Below are 6,478 nucleotides of genomic sequence, written 5' to 3' on the forward strand. Positions count from 1 at the left end.
TTGTAGCGCTGGGCGTGGCCTCCGCGCGGCACATTGGTGGCTGAAGCAGGAGCTGGGAGGCGTCATCCACGTCCTCGCATTGGTAGAGCTGGTGGGGGGAGAAGGGGCTAGTTCGCAGCCTGGAAGCTCTGGAAGGTCGCGTGCGCTCTGCTGCCCGCAGCACAGTCCCTGACCAAGCGGAGGTCTCAGTCGGATCCGTGGGTGGCCGGACCGACCCCGGTGGCTCCCGAGGCTACTTCGGGAGGATTGCGCTCGGCACAGCTATCTTGTCAGTTTCCTGCAGGACCTCCCCGCAGCATGTGGCCAGGCGTCCAGACACCAGGCCAATCAGTTCCTTTACATACAACGAGCTGGGATCTCCTGGGCTCTGGGCCCCTCAGAATGGAGGGTGGCATTTGTGGAGTTATTTTGACAGGATACAGTGGGAGTGAGGACTGGGTCCGAATATCTGTTGTGCACATCAGAGGTGTCACAGGCAGCAACCAGCTGTCACCACACAGTGGGTAACTGGAGAGAATTTAATAAAGGGGCTGTTTAGAAAGGCAAGGGCCAGGGTCTGGGCCTCGCAGTAGCCTCCGTGTCCCCTGAGGCCTGGTGGGGCAGGAGGACCGGTGGCGGGGGTAGGGTGGGGTGGAGGTGGTGGGACCTGAGCGCAGAGAGCCTGCAGAGGGGCGAGGGAATAGGCCGGGCCTCGCTCTCTCCCGCCGCGCATCTCCACCGCGTCACCCTAGGCTGAGCCCAGCCTTGACCTCAACGGAGAAGGGGGGGAACTGGTGAGAGGAACCACAGGGACAAATGTCTGGTGCTACAGTTTAGAAATAACTGTTAAAAAGAGCTGCATCCAGATGTCTCAAGAGTCAAACATAGTCACCCTAAAATGCCAGGCCTCATGCTGGGTTTGCATGTCCTCTGGCCATTCACTGAGATCACAGCCTCAAGGTCACCACCGCCCACAGCCCAAGCAGGCCGGGTCCTGTGTCCAGAAAAGCCCTGTGTCACACGTTCCACCCGAGACTGCTGCTCAGTCATTGCCCCTTCTCCAGGACACTCTTGTGCAGAGTCCCAGCTGGTGGAAAGCATCAGTGGCTGCAAATTACTGAAAAATGAAAACAAACATACTTATCCCAACAGCATACCATATCAAAAGGAATTTTGCTTTTACAGAATCCAGTAAACTACCCTCAATTGTACCTGCCAAGCAGAAGTGCGCCTTTGTAAGCAGAGGAATGAGGAAAGAGATTAGGGACACCTGACCTGAAGTTCAGGGCACAACTTTAGCGACCAGTTTCATTTTCTGCCACAGGAGTCAATCGTCTAAAAAGAGCTGAAGGAAAGTGACATTTATTGGATAATTCCTAGCTGTGTAACCTCAGACATGTTCCTTAACCTCTCTGTGCCTCCGTCCTTTTATCTGTAAAAGGGGAACAATCAGACTGCCTTTTAGGGTTTTGTGAGGATTAAATGAGTCCATCTCTGGAAAGTATCTGAAACATGTGCGGGACACTGTAACATGGTCGTGTTACCTCAGTACCTGCTATGATCACGTGCCAGCCCAGAGGCCGTGCACAGTCTCTGTTTCCCACCCCAGGAGACCACAGCTTCCAGGTTTCCTCAACACCCAGAGCGAGCCGGCCATTTAGGGGACCCATGGATCGCCTGGTTTTTGCTCCCTGGGGAGAGATGTCCCAGAACGAACCCTTTCTCCTCTAGCCCGCATGCCAAGCACCTGCCTCTGGCTACCTGGTGGTAGAAAATGGCCCTGAGTTGGCATTCAGAAGACACTCAGAGTAGCAGCTGAGCGACCTTAATCTCTGGGCCTCAGAGTTCCTATCTGTAAATTAGAGATAATGATTGTTCTCCCCAAGTACCCACATGCAGGGTGTTTATAAAGATCAAATGTGGAATCACTACAAGTTTTTCCTCAGTGTAAACACCCATGCTTCCAACCCCAAACTGCATTCTAATGCTCCGCTGAGGATGGAATGGATTAAAATAAACCAACCTCAGTGGGTGTGCAAGGGCCCTGGAGTTGCTCCCTAGCCCCGTGGAGTCGTGGGCTACCCCCACTGCCAGGCTGCTGCAGGGAGGGGGCCATTAGCCCAAGAGAACCCTTGAACTGCTGGAGACCTGGGATGAAGGGAGATGTCCCATCCCAGTTAGTTCCCAGGTTCCAGGAGGAAACAGGGATTCTGCTGAGATACCCTGCGTGCAGCGCCTAGCTCTGGCCCGGCACATAGCAGGTGCACAATGAATTTGCTCCCCTTACACACGTGTGAGCACATACACAACCACGTTCGGCCTCACCCCAGACTTTCCGCAAACGCCAAGCACCCACTATGTGCTGGGCACTGCACAAGTTTCAGGGGACCAGGCACGAGAGCTGGCCTCAGCCTCTGGGAGCTCCGAGGCTGGTGGTTGAGGCAGCCCTGAGCGCAGGAGAGAATTGGAGCCCTAACAGGGGTCCTGGGGAGGTGATTCAGGGCTGGGGGTGATGGTGGATGGGCCTTGGGCTGATGGGAGAGCAGGCACAGCAGGAGGGGTCGGGAGCTCCAGGGTAGCTGTGGAAAGCAGGTTAGGAGGAGGCAGGGTCCTCGGGCAGCGTTTTCTTGTGCCACATCTGCTTGATTTATTCCTTTGGTGCCTGCGGGAGAGGCAAGACCTTGGCTGCCCACCCCTGCAGGTCTCCCCATAACTGGCACATGGTAATCCCAGCATGGGGCCCCTGTCGTGGAAGGAGAAGGCAGTGCAGCCCTTTGTCCCAGGTGACAGCACAGGTGGGCTGGAAGAATCTATAAGAGAGTCCTGCCCTCTGGGTTCCAGGGGAACATTCTAACCCATCAGAGTCCTCATGCGGCTGAAGGTTCTTCCAGAGGTGGCTTCCAGGTCTAACTCCAGGTACGGGGCCTGGGGTGCCAGCCATCACTTCTTCCCTCCTGCTGTCTGGTCACCCTTCTCCTCCAGCTTTGGGGGCAGGCAGTTGGTCCCCCTCCACTCCAGAGCTCCCTGCATGATGGCCCTGGGGTGTCAGATCGGAGTGGACAAGGGGAGGGTGGAAATGAACCCTCCTCAGTGGTCCTCCCATTAGGAGAGTGTCTGAAGCTAGGCCACCCCTTCACGTTGCCCAGAAGAATCAGCTCCTCATTGATGATGATGAAGCTTCAGTCCCCTCAGGAGCCACACATCTGCATGAAGAGTTGGGAGTCTGGATATGGGGGAGGGATAGCTCTGAGAGTTGAGCCCTGGGGGTTGGTGCCAATTTGAATTTTGCCTCAGAGCAGGCTTAGAACAAGGAACGTCTATTAGAGCACCAGCTACGTGCCTGGCACTGTGCCAGGCCCTTTGCATATATTCTCATCTAATCCTCACTACAACGTTAAGAGGTAGGCATTCTAGACCCATTTCACAGATGAGGAAACTGAAATACAGCGAGTTTAGTTACCCAGAGTCACACAGCCACCTGAGGGGAGTGGCCTCTGGTTCTACTGGAGGAACTGTCCTTTTCTGATTGAGGGTGTCTCAGCAAGCTCCTAGGGCCAGTGTAGATTCCGGCTGAATGACTGAGGCTGGACGGGGAGCTGCCACCCCAGGAACTGTGTGTGGAAGGCTGGCTTGGGGAGTGTGGCAGCTCTGTCACTGATGGGCTGGGGCTGTGGGTACCCCGCCGCCAGTGGGGAGCTATGGAAGGGGTTTGCACAGGCCACCTCATTCCCATAGTCGCCAGGACTAACCTGAAGTTAGTGGAGGTCCCCAAGCCTGAGCTTCCAGCGTGGGTGAAGGCTGCTTCCCAGCTGATGCACTTGGAAAAGCCCCTGCCTCTACCATGGCCACAGAGTGCTGTGTAATTTCCTCTGTGGGTCAGTCCGCCACCAGGCGCTGTGACAGGGCCGTGAGTCAGGCTCTGCTTGTCACTGACAAGCCACTAGCTGCCTGGCTTCCAGCTGACTCAGTGAACACAAGTGGCTGCCCCCTGCTTTCGCCCATCTCTGTTCCATCCTGAAGCGGAGAGGCGGGGCCGCTCCAGGGATGGTCAGGCAGCCATCCACTGTGGGTCACACCAGACCCAGAGCGTGCCAGGAGCTGGGAGCAGTTCCACGCTGTGGCTGGCATGGCTGTGACTGAGGCAGACCGTCACCAGCTCCCGAACAGGTCAGCCACGAGCTTCCAGGGTCAGGAATCGAGGTACCGCCAGCAAGCTATTTGAACTGGGCCTGATCGCCCCACTCAACTCCCAAGTAAGACCATTCTCCACCTTCCCCTCAAGTTCAGGAGTCACACTGAGGAATTTACTCCTTTCAGAAAAAGGCCCTTAGCTTGGGTAGTTAAAAAAAAAAATCAGTGGTTACTTCAGCTGCCTTCAAGGAATTCACCATGTAAGGACAAGGCCTTGAAACTCAACAGATGGCTTTTAGAAAACAAGGATAATCTTTGGATCTCTTGTTCTGTGCTGACACTGGCTCAGCCCTTCGGGGTGGGGAGCACAGGCCGGGGTGCCGGGCATTCTCCTGGGTCGTTTAAAGCCACGCGCTCTGTGTCAGCAAGACTGTGATTCAACCCTGGGCTTGCCAAGGCTCACTCGCAGAGGGGTGAAAACGCTCTGCAGGCACGCTTCAAAGTGAGGCCTCTCCGCCTCCTTGAGGGAAAACCAGGATGCACAGGAGGTGGGCCTTTCCAGCTGCCCAGGGGAGGGCCCTTCAGAGCCAGGACTGGGAGGTGTTCGGCTCTGTACCTGACTAAGTGAAAAACAGAGAAAACTGAGGCGAACCTGGTACAAACCCTAAAGTCCATACTTTCCCATGTAGGTACTCCCTGCTGTCTTGCTTCTTAGCAGAGGAGTGATGCTTGTGTGATCCTCATGAGGACGCCTGGACCTCCACAGAGGGATCTGATGGTCAGCCGGGGGCAAAGAGGTCCATGCACCCCAGGGGCTTGCCCTCCCTCTGCCTCCCTGCAAGAAGGTAGGGGGTGGGGCTTCCCTGGCGGTGCAGTGGTTAAGAATCTGCCTGCCAATGCAGGGGACACGGGTTCGAGCCCTGGTCCAGGAAGATTCCACATGCTGCGGAGCAACTCAGCCCACGTGCCACACAACTACTGCAGCCCGTGCTCCTAGAGCCCGTGCTCCACAACAAGAGAAGTCACCACAATGAGAAGCCCGCGCACCGCAATGAAGACTAGCCCCCGCTCGCCACAACCAGAGAAAAGCCTGTGTGCAGCAACGAAGACCCAAAGCAGCCAAAAATAAATAAATAAAATAAAATAAAATAAATTTTTTAAAAAAAAGGAGGTAGGGGGTGGCCAGGAACCCTTTGAGGGAATAAGGTCACTCTGTATCTGGGCTATTTCTGGAATGATAAAGTTTATGTTGGCTGAGACCCTCAAAAGAGTTTGTTTGTTTATTTTTAAAGCCCTCCCTTTTCTTTTTTTGGCCTTCTCTTTACTTAATCTAATTGTCAGCCTGGCTGGTGGAGACCAGAAGCCAGAGAGGGTGCAGCACTGAACAGAGGCGTCCAGTGGGGAGGAGGGCTCAGCAGCAAGGACTGGGTGAGGCCTGGCTACTGGACCCGCCCACAACGCAGGCAGATCCCGCTTGTCTCCCTGGACACTTGGTTCCCGAGTATCCACCTGGGAGATACCTATAGGGCAGGAGAGAACAGAGGCAGAGGGGAGACACCAAGGGCTGGGTCCGTGAGAGAAAAGAGTAGCAAAAACATCAACAGTGTATTAGACTGATCACATTCACGGCTAAAACCCCAGAGTTTCATGGATCAGAAATACAGCAGGGCGGGCTTCCCTGGTGGCGCAGTGGTTGAGAGTCCGCCTGCCGACGCAGGGGACACGGATTCGTGCCCCGGCCCGGGAAGATCCCACATGCCGCGGAGCGGCTGGGCCCGTGAGCCATGGCCGCTGAGCCTGCGCGTCCGGAGCCTGTGCTCCGCAACCGGAGAGGCCACAACAGTGAGAGGCCCGCGTACCGCAAAAAAAAAAAAAAAAAAAAATGAAATACAGCAGGGCATTGGTGCCCAGCTGGAGAATTCAAGTTTGCTCCGTGCTTGGGGCCAGGACATCCCCATGGCGGGATTTTTTACTTGCTGGGACCTTCCACAGAAGTGCGTTTTTACCATTCTCTGCACCATAAACAAAAACTCCCATGGCAAACAGCTTTCAAAGACAGTTATCTCTAAAAGGAAATTGGGCCTTTATTTTCCCACAAGAAGTTCAAGTAATTGTGATTACTCAGAACTCCCTCTCGACATTCTTGTGAACATTTGAGAAATTCCCAGTGCCTCCTGTTGCCCCGAGTGCGGGAAGCCAGGGATGTGCCGACTCACACAGCTGCACAAGTGCTTTCGGGCTCACAGCAACTGCATAAACTATTGCATAACTGCAATTGTGTGTGTGTGTGTGTGTGTGTGTGTGTGTGTGTGTATTTACTTTGATAATGAGAGGAAATGCAAATTAAAAAGTATTGACTTCTGGTAAA

At 54.7% G+C, this 6,478-nt stretch overlaps 1 long non-coding RNA gene across 1 annotated transcript; it reads left to right on the plus strand.

Moving 5' to 3' along the window:
* Positions 1-3,931: 3,931 nt before the first annotated feature.
* On the plus strand, positions 3,932-5,378 carry LOC137224662 (uncharacterized). The gene is made up of 2 exons (XR_010943424.1): positions 3,932-4,146; positions 4,800-5,378. It is a non-coding gene; the product is annotated as an uncharacterized lncRNA (long non-coding RNA).
* The last annotated feature ends 1,100 nt before the right edge of the window (positions 5,379-6,478 follow it).

This window comes from Pseudorca crassidens, chromosome 1 (assembly GCF_039906515.1).
Source record: "Pseudorca crassidens isolate mPseCra1 chromosome 1, mPseCra1.hap1, whole genome shotgun sequence".
Classification (NCBI taxonomy): domain Eukaryota; kingdom Metazoa; phylum Chordata; class Mammalia; order Artiodactyla; family Delphinidae; genus Pseudorca; species Pseudorca crassidens.